Genomic DNA, 12,322 nt, shown 5'->3' with positions numbered 1-12,322 from the left:
AGCCACCGTCCGGCCCTTGCCTGGCGCATGGCAGGCAGGTGGCCCTCAGGTCAGAGCCAGACATTGGCGGGTGTTGCCACGTGACACACACACCTGTAAGGGGGCTGGGGCACTGGGGGTGAGGGGGAGCTCCTGTCCTCATGGAGCTTAGATCCCAGCAGAAGAGACAGAAAAATAGGACAACTGCAGATGGACACGGGCTGGGGAACCACAGGCAGACAGCTTGCAGGGTAGCGACCGTCGTTCTCCCTAAGACATTTCCCAGTCGGCCTTCTGGGGAAAAACACTGCATAAAGCACACTGTCTCCGACACAAAGGTAAAATGTCACCATTACGCATGCCCGCTCTGGGGTCACAGTCTCTGAAGGGGGAAGTGAAGGGAACTGTCAGATGAGCACGCTCAGTGCACCTGCCCTGCTCCAAACGCAAGGCGGATAACAAGATGCAAACGTCCAACAGAACAGACGGGCACAGAGGCAGGTGAGGCCAAAGCCACAGCCTTGGGCAGAGGCGGGCGTGGGGCCAGCTTCGCCCCCGGAGCCCAGGGTTCCCCCAGAATAAGAAGCCAACCTGAGAATCCTGAGGACCCCACGTCGGGCCGTGGTTCTCGATCTGCCGGAAGCTGGGTTCAGCCCAGAGGCCACAGCTCCAGCGCCGTGAACCCCAGGCCACAGCTGGGTGGCGCGGGGACTGGCTGGTACTTGGGGCAGCCGTAGGCTGCCACGAAAATGCTCGGCAGGGAGACAGGAAATAGGAGGGAAACAAAGCCAACAAGACCAAAACCAAAACTTGTGCTCAAAACAAGCCTGCAAACCAAAGACGGCGAGGAAGCATAAGCTTAGAACGGCTGCCCGTCAAAGCAGCAGCCGATGCGAATTCGCTCCAGACGAGATTCACACGATGGGACGTTACGACACGGCTTTTTAAACTTTTTATTATGCAAAATTGTATTACTGTACTAAAATAATACTAAATAAACCCGGATATTATAATATTAAAATACATATTAAATGATGTGAAATAAATATAAATTTATGATAAAATTTAAAAAAAAAACCAGATAGCCATCACTAAGCTTCAAAATGATAAACTAGGGACTTCCCTGGTGGTCCAGCAGTTAAGAATCCGCCTTCTAATGCAGGGGACATGGGTTCGATCCCTGGTTGGGGAACTAAGGTCCCACGTGCCACAGGGCAACTAAGCCCGCACGCTGCAACTACGGAGCCTGTGCACCACAGCTAGAGAGAGAAGTCCACGCACCACAGTGAAAGATCCCACCTGCCACAACGAAGATCCTGCAACACCGCAACTAGGACCCGCTGTAGCCAAAAACAGTTAATTCATTAACTTTAAAAAAAGGAAATATTAAAAAATGATTAACGGGAATCCTGTTTCACCTCCAGCGCCCACCCCTCCCTCCCCCCAGATTCCTTATAGCAGGTCATTTCATCTGCACATACTTCAATATAGTCCTCTAAAAGATAGAGACTTTTATTTTCCTGATCAGAACCAGTAGCATTGCATACCAAAAAACATGAAGTCCCTAACACCATCAAATATTCAGCCAGTGCTCCAATTTCCAATTGATAAAGGATTTTAAACATGTAAGTTTAAGGTGCTCAAAAAGATAAATGAACTTCTGATTAAAAAAGAAGCAATGAACCTGAAACAGGCAAGCCCCCAAGTAGGTAAATATTATAAATGTAAATTTCTTCAAGGAACAAGGAATCAAATGCATGAGATAAGCCCCAAGCTGAGGGCGGTCAGGGGGAAATTAGGAAATGGGGACGCAGTAGAGAGATTTGGTCCTGCAACGGGGACAAGGACGCACAGCAACAGAGGAGCCAGAAAACTCGAGGGCAGAGCACGGGCCGGAGTCCAACTGCCTTGTGGCTGCTCGGGGGACAGGGATGCATAGGGAGGGCAGGGGGAGGAGGGGGAGGTCCGAGCGGAGGAGGCAGGGGCCGGAGGAGAATGAGGGGAGGAGAGGACGGAACAGAAAAGACCAGGCAAGGTTGCGGGAATCAGTATAAGTAATCAGGGATCACAGCTTTTGAGATGGTCCCCCGGGATCCCACGTCTCCGGGCTCGGGCCCTGGAGTGACACCCAAATCCTGATGAGCAGCTATGACTGGAGCGAGAGGGGGCAGTACCAGGGGCAAAGGTCGTGCTTTCGGTCTGGAGCCAGCTTCCCTGGTGTTGTGGGCTGCCCTCCAGAGATGCCCCTGTGGCACGGAGCTGAGGGGCCTCAGTCCAATCGCCCGAGAGCCTTGGGACGGGACCGCAGCCATGAGAAGACAGGGGCAGAGGCCCAGCCAAGCCCAGTCCCAGCCCCAAGCACCCGTGAGGTGTCCAGCGTGAGGTGTCCGCGGACACCGTGAGGTCATACGTGGTTACTGCTTTAAACCACTAGATGCGTAACTTGTTATTTAGCAACAGATAATGAATATAGACCACAAAGGAAATAACCTCAGCCTTAAAGGAAAAAGATTACCACTTTGGGTAAAAGGAAGAAAAAGGAAATCCAACTGCATGCCACTCACAAGGGACCCAGTCCCCGCACTAAGGGTCTCACAGAACAAAGGAAAACCCTCCCTGGCACAAATAGATACTGCAGTGCCCATTGTTCTGTTTTGTTTACCCAAAAGGTTCAGCATTCAATCAAACATTTAAACACACACACACACACACACACACACACACACACACACACACACACAAGAAAATAAAGATGTACCATAGAGAGGAAATACTCGATAGAGCCAGATGCAACAAAGGCCCGGAGTTAGCCCAGAGGGACTTCAAAGTCACCAGGGTTAACACGGCAGAGACGCTAGCAGGAAAGGGTGGGCACCGCATGGGAAGTCGTGGAGACTTCCTACATTACTCCTGAGGAGACGCCAGCCGCTAGGCTCACAGAGAGTCCCTTGCATGTGATGAGTGGCTTCTCCTGCTGGTTTCAAGATTCTCTCTTTGACTGTGGCCTCTGACAGTCTGGCTGCGACGCGTCTCAGTGTGGGTGTCCGGAGATCTCCCCGTGCACAGCCCTAGCCAGAATGCGGGCTCCAGCTTCCCAGCAGAACGCCGGAGCCTTTCAAAGCCTCCCACATTCCTCTTTCCTGTAGCTCTGCTTGCCTAGCGTTCGGGTTACCCCACTGTTTGTACCCAACTGTCCTCCACCCATTCAACAATGGCCTCTGATGGTTTACGGCAAACGACCCCAGGGCATCCCTGAGTCACGTGAAATGAAGTCAGCCTTGTGAGTGGGGTCCTCCAGGGAACCCCTAGACGGGAAGAAGGAAGACGACCTCTGGGAACGGGGCTTTGAAGGACTCCAATCCTTTTCCACCCCGTGCACTGGTCGCCAGGCTGCTGGGTTTTACCAAGACTGTGTCTGCTGGCTTTCAAGGTTACTGCTTAGGTTGGGAAAAGGAGGATGGGAATAAGGACAATCTGAAATGCCACAAACCTCACTCTCCTTACTGAGATTCACCCATTTTTCCTGAACAAATGCCCCTGGATGGCCACAAGTCTTTGGTTAACTTTCAGTTCTGAAAAAATAGGCTCTGTCCGTTTTCATTGCTTTTATGGAAGAGAGGGTCTTCAGAGGCCCCTCCTCCACCTTCACTGACACCACCCAAACTAGAACAGAACCAAACAAAAACGCAAGGAATCGTGGGCTCCTTAGCAAACGGGACAGAGCAGAGGAAAGAGGCAATGCACCTGGAAACAAATGATTAGAGATTACTCACACTGAAACCCAAGCAGACGAAGCATGAAAAATAGAATGAAACAGGGTCCCCAAGACCTACGGGACAATATTAAACGACAGAGCATACCTTTAACTGAAGCCCTAGTAGGAAAAGAGAAAGATGGGGCAAGAAAAGGGAAGAGATAAAGGCCAAGAATATTCCAAAATTAATTAAAGACCACAAATAGATCTGAGAAGCTCGGAAAACTCCCAAGCAGGGTGCTTTTGTGAAGTTCTTAAATAATTCCTGAAGTAACAGAATCCTTCTTGAGCATAGATTTTTTTTAAAGTAATTTCCAGAATAACTACTAAAAATGTAACCAAAGAAAGCACAAGTAAAGAGTCAGTAGAGGAGATAAAACGAAATGCTAAAATGTACTGATTCGTCTCCACCCTCTCCCTCAAAAAACATCTACAAGAAAGCAGCAACAGAGGAACAAAGAACAGACGGAACAAACAAATAACAAACGGTCAATTTAAATGCGCTCACACCAACAAGGATATTGAATAGAAACAGACTTACCCCTGTATTAGTTCCCTCTTGCTGTTGTAAGAACTTACCAAAAACTTAGTGGCTTAAAATACTACACATTTATTCTCTTACAGTTCTAGAGGTCAGAAGTCTCGAATGGGTCTTCTTTGGCTACAGGCGTGGGGTCAGCAGGGCTGTGTCCTTCTGGAAGCTCTGGAGAAGAACCCGTTTCCTCGCCCTTCCCAGCGTCTAGGGGTCGCCTGCATTTATCGGCTCACGGCCCCACGTCGCCCTGACCTCTGCTACTGTCATCACGTCTCCTTCTCTGACTCTCCTGTCTCCCTCTCTCCCTGATCGTTCCCTGCCTTCCCTTTCTCCTAATCCCCTGACACTTGAGATCACACTGGGCATCCTTGGATAATACAGGATAGTCTCCCCACCACACATTCTTAAATTAGTGACACCTGAAGAGCCCTGTTTACCATGCAAGAGAGTACCTTCACAGGTCCTGCGGCTTGGGAGGTGGACGTCTCTGGGGGGCCGTTATTCTGCTTACCATACACACCAATGCAAAGACAAAACCCCAGCTATATGTTATTGATAAAAAATAATACAAACAGGTTTTAAACAATGGGAAAAGGTGTATCCTGCACACCAAGCGCGGTAAGTCCCCGACACACGACCCTTCGAGCTGCGAACTTTCAAGGATGCGAACGTGCGTTCCACAACGTCAGGCGTGAGTGAAACTGCAGCCTGCCCTCTGCCTCCTATCGCCAGCAATCCTTCAGCTCTGCCATCTTCCACCTCCTCTCCCTCCTCCAGTCAGTAACTTTTCTTGCCTGTTCACTTGATGCCAGCCCCTGTGTGCCACCTGTCGTACTGCACTGCTGTACTTTTCAAGGTACTGCAAGGTTAAAAATGTTTTCTTTACTTTTTGTGTTTTTTTATGTATTATTTGTGTGAAAAGTATTATAAACCTATTACAGTACATCATTATGTAGCCGATTGTGTTAGTTGGGTACCTAACTAACTAAGGCTAACGTTGTTGGACTTATGAACAAATTGGACTTACGAATGCGCTCTCGGAACAGAACTCATTTGTATGCGGTGAACTTGCTGTATAAGAAAGCTGGTACAGCTATATTAATATCAGATAAAGGAGAATTCAAGACAAAAAAAATATTACCAGATATAAAGAAGGGCAGTTCACAGTCATAAAAGAGACAATTAGTCAAGAAGAGATAACAATTATAAACGTGTATGCACCTGATAACAAAAATCCCAAATACATAGAACAAATTTGACAGATTAAAGAAGAACATAAATAGATCCACGATCATAGTCAAGGAATTTAACGTCTCTCAAGATACTGACAGAACAACTAAACAGGGAGGGCTCACAGGGCAGGGGGGTTCCAAGGCAGCAGAGTAAGAAGAGAACGTGACCAGGAAAAGGCGCGTCCGCCGCGTCTGATCCGTCGGCCCCGCGCTCTGCACCCTCGCCTCCTCTCAGCAGCACCCAGGTGCTGGGCGGAAGGCGCCACCTCGACTGTAACAGAAGCAGGGGTCAGAGACGACTCCTGGACGACAGGGCCGAGCCAGGAAGAACCGCAGTGACCACGTGGCCACGGTTTATAAACAATGACGCAAGTGCTCCTTCAACTCACCCAACCGTCCGGCGAGGAGGGAACCATTAAACCCACTTAAAAGGCAAGAAAACTGATGCACAGGGTGATGCAGTCACCCAGAGCCACACAGTGAGGTCACGCAGAGCTGAGGTGCTGAAGTCGAAGACTTTAGGTGTCCCCAGAGGGACAGAGTCCCAGCACGTGTGGGTCTCCACGCAAACCATCCTGGAAGGTGCTCCCATCCCCGAGGTTTCTAGGAGGGCTCCGGCCCGGGAGGGTAAAGGTCAGGAAACTAAATGTAACCACGCACACAACTCCGCTTACGGTGGCTGCCTAGGGGGCCGGGGAGAGCGACAGGCCGCGTGGGGCTCCTGCTGGGGAAAGCCCGGGACTGCCCAGCCTCCTCCGGGAAGGCCACCCAGCGGGGGCCACTGGGTCACAGTCCTGACCTCTCCACGCGGCACGGAGGACGGGACTGAAGCTGTGAAGTCAGCGAGGGTCACTGCTGAGAGGATGAAAGATGGGAGGGAGGGAGGGAAGGAAGGAGAGGCCCGCTCACGGCCATGAACTGCCCGGTCCTCCTCTGGTCTACTGGGTGGTGTTGGTTTGGTTTGGTTTTCAATTGAATTGGTCACCAGCGTTTACCAAACTGGGATTTTTACAGAAAAACATCTGGACTTCCCTACGAGAAACTGGAAAACGGGTCATGAACCCAGCGTGGACAGCAGTTCTGCCCGGGGCCGTGCGTCCTCCTTCCCAGAGCCAAGTGCTGGGCCCGTCTGCAGGTGCCCTCCCCTCCCCGGCACTGCACGACCCTCTCCGGCCTTGCTTCTCGCCACACCAAGGCCCCGCTGCTTCCCAGTCTCTGCCTGTTCAGACTATCAGCCACCACAGCGTCCCGGCGGCTCGTGTGTCCGGAGCCCTCCCGGAGCGAGGCACACACCAGGGGGACGGCAGGCTGAGGACATGCCGATGAGCGGCTAGGATGCCGGACGGACGTGGGGAAGGGCTGTGAGGACGGGGGCAGCCAGAGAGGGGGGTGGTGACCACTCAGGCCTCTGAGGAGGCGACAAAAACGCGAAGGCTTCCCGGGGGAACAGGCTGCTGCGCTCGGGCCCGGGGAGAGGAGAGAGGTCAGCTGTGCTGAAAGGAAGGGGGCACCCAAGAGCTCTAAGCAGGAGACCGATACGATCTGACATTTACTTTTTAAACCCAGTTCATAAAAGCCGAACCGGAAGGCTGCTGCCCAGGAAGACGTCCTGATTCCCTCTTGTCACGCGTGGTGACTCACGGGCAGGTGCACAGAGCGTCCCCTGTGGCTGTGTCAGCTGTCGCCACACAAGGGCAGTGAGGAGAGGCTCACAGAGGAAATAATAGGCAATCTTCTAGCCGAACACCTTTTAGAAAGTAATGATGGAGAATAAACCCCCGCCTGGGAGCGAGGCAGGGGCTGTCTTTCAGCGCAGGGTAACAACACGCCGCTTGAAATAAGCCGGTCGGGCAGAGGAGTGACTGCGCTCAGATCTGCAGGCTGAAAAGACTGGCGGGGGGAGGGGCCGCATTCGCCGCCCCACACGACTGCAGGTATCGGGGCTCAGAGACACGGCTTCAACACAGCGGTGCCTGGGCCACGGCTCTCGCGCAGAACCAGGCCACGGGCAGAGCCGGCCACTGTGAGTGGGGGCTCCCCCCACCCCACCCCGTGCCGAGGTGTCCAGAGCATCCTCCCGGCCTGATGTGAACTGAAGACGTGCTCAGAGGTGACCGGGCCGGGGGGTGGGGGGCAGCCCCTGACTCACCAGGAACGGGTGGCCAGGGGCCTGGTCACACCCCGAGCACACAGCTGTCAGCAGGCAGGCGGGCCAAACTTCGGACCCGCCAGAGGGATCCAGGCTCCGGGCAGCACTGTCCCACCAGCCCCGCTGGCTCCCACGGCCTGGGCTGAGGCCACAAGGACCCGAGAACTTGGAAGAGCCGCCCCAGCGCTGGCGTGGGGCCACCGTGGCACAGCCCAGAGGCCAGGCTACAGGGGACGGCGGCGGCCACCCAGATGGCCTTCAAGACGCACGATGGCTCGGGGCCAACCCGAAGTCTGCTCAGACCCCGCAGGCCCGCCCACAGCCTCTGCCAGGCCACGTCGTGGACGACGGGGAGGCGGCACTGAAGGACCACTCTTCTCTGACCTCGACTCGACCACCTGCAAGCACCGCCCCCTCCACGGGCGCCAGGCTTTCCACGGCTCTGCTCTTGCCCCACTGTTCTGTACCAGAAACGCCTCTTTCTGCGTCCTGCCTGCCAGCCTGGCCGATTCTCCGGGCTCTGCCCACATGCTCTCTCTTCTTGGACTCTTCAGCCCCCCGCAAACTCCCGCCGTGGGGTGTGTGGGCAGGGGTGTGCCGTCCTACTTCTATGTGGGGCAGGTGTGCTGGGGATGACTCGTCGGGGCGGGCACCTGGCTTGGGCCTCGACAGTCACCGTCCCCTGAATCCCGGCCCCCAGCCTCCCTCCCTGCTCACAACAGCGGGGCTGGTTTCTGTGGCTGCAGTCAAGATCTGACCGTCATATCTTCTCTTCCCTCGGCATCCAAACACACCGGCTTCTCCCATCTGTGCTCCCGGGGCACTTAAATAGATTGTATAGTTATTCTCACTATCGTTACGCCAAGCGATCTACTGACCCCCTGCAAACATCCGTGCTGTGTGGGGGAAGCCGCAAGCCCCTTCTGTCCATCCGGCAGCGCACCTAGCACGTAGGCACTGGCCATTCGTCCTCAGAACTGAACTTACACGTTCGCATTATCAGAAGCGTAACTCAGGCCCTTACACGAGGGCCAAACCTTCAAGAATCTCCTGGGAGGTTATCTACTTGCTGTCCAACAAACAGCTCGTCCCATGATTGCCACTGTCCACGCGTGGATGCCGCCGGCAGGGCTGGCCCGGAGCTCAGGGCCTCTGGTCGGGCAGCCACACTCTGCGCCTCCGTAAGAGAGGCACCGAGTTTCTGGGAAGAGCCAGAAGGTTTCGGTACCGGGGCCAAGGACGGAGGTGAGCTGTCCCAAGGCGGGGGCAGAAGGTTTCGGTACCGGGGCCAAGGACGGAGGTGAGCTGTCCCAAGGTGGGGGCAGAAGGTTTCGGTACCGGGGCCAAGGACGGAGGTGAGCTGTCCCAAGGCGGGGGCAGACCCAGCCACAGAGTGTGCAGTGGGCACCCCGACCCCAGGGGGAACCTCCCTGCTCCGGGGGCAAGTGCGGGGTTTCCGCCCCGCTGAGTGCTGAAGGGGTGCGGGTGTGTGTACACACATACACGCGTGTACATCTGTGTGCGTGAGCCTCCCGTCACACCCCCAGCCCCCCCATGGGGGCTGTGTCTCTGGGCCTCCTCTGTCCCACTAACCTCTAAGCCCGGGAAAGCGTGACTCGAGGGCTGGGTCTGTAAGCTGCTCGACCCACAGCGACGACGTGGGGCCCCCCACCCGGCCCATCATCCTCTCACGGGCCTGCGGTGGCTCTGCTTATCTGGTCCCATACCAGCCCCCCTACCGGGTCAGGCTGCCGCTCGAGTCCTGTTCCCAGGGACCCGGGAAACAGAGGGAACAAGCCAGTGCCCTTATGGGGAGCTCAGCAACTCCAGGAGCCGGAGACCCTCAGTCGTCCTGTTCCCTCCTCTCAGCGAAGGAGCAGCAGGGGGAGGGGAAGGAGGGACCAGGAATGGGGCCCAAGGGGCCCCGCCCGCGCCATGGTGAGGGTCTCAGCAATGGGGAGGCACTGAGAGTTTCAACAAGGGACATTAATATTCAGAATCGCCCGTTGCAAAGGCCAGTCTCCGGCGATGCTGGAAGCCGATCGCAAAGAAGAGGAAAACCCTGTGGCCAACATCCTGTTTAGTCAACCAGTGAGGAGGCCGGGACCCAGGATGTGTCCCTGACCTGGCCTCCGTGAGAAAAGACTACAGACAGGGAAGGACAGGTCTCATCCAGGGGCCGCGAGGGGCGGGGAGGGCCCGGCGTGCGGCCTCCAGGTCGCTGGGGCGATGGCCCCTGCACAAAAATGGAGATGGGGGTTCAGCTCCTAGGAGCAGCTGTCGGGGGGGCCCGACTGAAGCTGCCCACACGCCTGTCTTGGCAGGCCCCCTTCCAGTCCCCACCTGCGGCGGGAGCCCTACGGCGTCTATGGACACAGACGGCCCGCGGCCCACGTGGCAGAACTGCTCCTCCCGGACCAAGCGTCCTGACAAGCTCTGGACCAAACAGAAGAGGCAACCGTCTGAAGGGCCTGGAGAAGAGCAAGCACAGCCAGGAGGTTGCTGCTGAAATTCAGCCTCTGTGCACCAGTGCCAGACAGAAACGTGGAGACAGAGTTCTGGGTGAAGGAGCAAAGCGGGCCACAGCGGGCTAATGCCCTCAAGACTGCGTGTCCCTCCTGGAGCGGGAGAGAGGAGCAGGGCGTGCTCAGCTCGTGGACAGCCCTGGGATCGGCTGGCATCAAGGTGAAGTTTCACCTTGATGAAGCATCAAGCAACATCAACCTTCTGCTTTCAACACGTCTGGGGGTCTACGTGCTTGTGGTCAGCAGCTTTCATCTGGTGGGTCAGCTTCCCGCAAAAACAACTTAGGAACGTGCGTCAGGCCTTTGTCTGCATCCGTCAGGGAACTGGGAGTTCGGTGATTCTGTGATGTGGCAGAATTGTAGTCTCAGCTGTTCCCAGTTCCCCAGCCCAACAGCTACTCTTTGTTTCTCCATTTTCACATTTCCCATCATTCACTCCTCAGTCAGCATTTACTTCAACAGACAAGGACACGAGGGCCTGGACACTGTTTCATGTGGGAGGAGGGTCGTTGTCATGTGGGAGGAGGACACGGCAGGAGGGGCCGCCATTCCCACGAGTTTTCAAGAACTGGTCCCATTTGGTGCCACACTGGGAGCCGAGAAACGAAAGAGAAAACGAGAAATCTGAGTTCGGGGCCACGCTAGAGAGTGAGGAGAGCCCCGAGCCCTGCACATGAACTCTGCCCGACCTCAGGCTGACCCTGACCTGCCCGTGCTGTTCAGTGAACGCTCATTAGAGGGAACTTGAGGTTTAAACACCTATTTCAGCAAAGAGGGACCGAAATGTCCACGGTCCACTGTCCAGCCCACAAAGCTGGAAAACAAACACGAACCAGCTAATTAGACCCAACGTAAGTAGAAGAGAGGAGATAAGAGAACACGAGTGGAAATCGAGGAAACAGAAAGCAAACAGTAGAGAAAATCAACCAAGTCAAGAGTGGGTTTTGGGAAAAGATCAATAAAACTGGTAAGTTCCTGGCTGGAACGCGAGAAGCGGGCGTGTGGTGACAGGTCCCTGGGACCCAGGAGGGCGTCGCCAAGGGTGCAGAGCAGGCCGGCGGACCCCCACCGGCTCCCCCCAAGACTCAACACTCCCTCTTCTCGGAAGGACCACACATGGCCCGGCGGGGACCACCCTGAGCAGAGGCCCCAAAGGAGAAGACGCTGGTGTCACGTCCCATACAGGCTCCAGACTGACAGGTCCGGGGCTACCATACCCTTTCAACACACATCCTTTTATTTAGGCCAGAGCTGTTCTCCAACCAAAGAATCCTGGCTGTTACCAGGGCCACAGGTACCCAGTTAGGACACAGGGGATGACACGGCAGCCAGGGGACAGGGACCAGCAACTCCGACAGGAGGAGGGACACCAGGAGCTGATGCCAGAGGCGGCCCTGACGCGGTGGCACCTGCGCCCCAACTCAGACCAGTCCTTCCCCTCAGCCCCACAGGCCCCCAGAGCCCAGGCGTCCGCCTTCCCCTCAGCCCCACAGGCCCCCAGAGCCCAGGCGTCCGCCTTCCCCTCAGCCCCACAGGCCCCCAGAGCCCAGGCGTCCGGAGAGGCGGGCAGGCCAGAGCCAGAAATGACAGGCGAGGCGGCAACAAGAAATCTCTTGGGCCAAGGCGCTGCCCGGAGGTTCTGGGCTGGACACGGCAACCCTTCCTGGCAAGGAGATGCTCTCCCAAAAGGAGCATGTGGGGAGGCGAGCGCTCCCGCCTTTGCCCATCCCCAGGCGGCCTGGGGAACCGAGGGCCTCACGGGAGCCAGCACAGGCAGCCTCAGCTTCAAGGGGAGGGCAGACCCGACTCCTGGCTCAGCAGCCTCCGTGCCTTCTCCTCTGCAGGCTCTAAGCCGGTGCTCTGCGCTTAAACCACACCCCTGCTCACAAGCCCGCAGTTTAGCTACGAGAACAGTGGATCTCTCATCATCAGGCAGGCAGAGGGCGGCAGGAAGTTCGAGCCCAGCCTGGGTGCCATCCTCCCCTGATCCCCTGAGCCCAGGATTCCTTCCCTATGGACTCCCAAGAGCTCCAGGATTCCCCCACGGTGACTCACTGACTGGATCCCATCTGGGCTTTTCCGTACAAACTGGCCCCAGGGTGGGAGCAGAAGCTGGGCCACGCCCTGCAGGGGCGTCACAGAGCTGGA

At 55.8% G+C, this 12,322-nt stretch overlaps 1 protein-coding gene across 1 annotated transcript in view; it reads right to left on the bottom strand.

Moving 5' to 3' along the window:
• The window catches only part of CHCHD6 (coiled-coil-helix-coiled-coil-helix domain containing 6), a 126,159-nt gene that overhangs the window by 45,411 nt on the left and 68,426 nt on the right, over window positions 1-12,322 (bottom strand). The window lies entirely within an intron of this gene.

This window comes from Phocoena phocoena, chromosome 10 (assembly GCF_963924675.1).
Source record: "Phocoena phocoena chromosome 10, mPhoPho1.1, whole genome shotgun sequence".
In the NCBI taxonomy this organism is placed as follows: Eukaryota; Metazoa; Chordata; class Mammalia; order Artiodactyla; family Phocoenidae; genus Phocoena; species Phocoena phocoena.
This window is presented reverse-complemented; position numbering and strand designations above follow the sequence as displayed.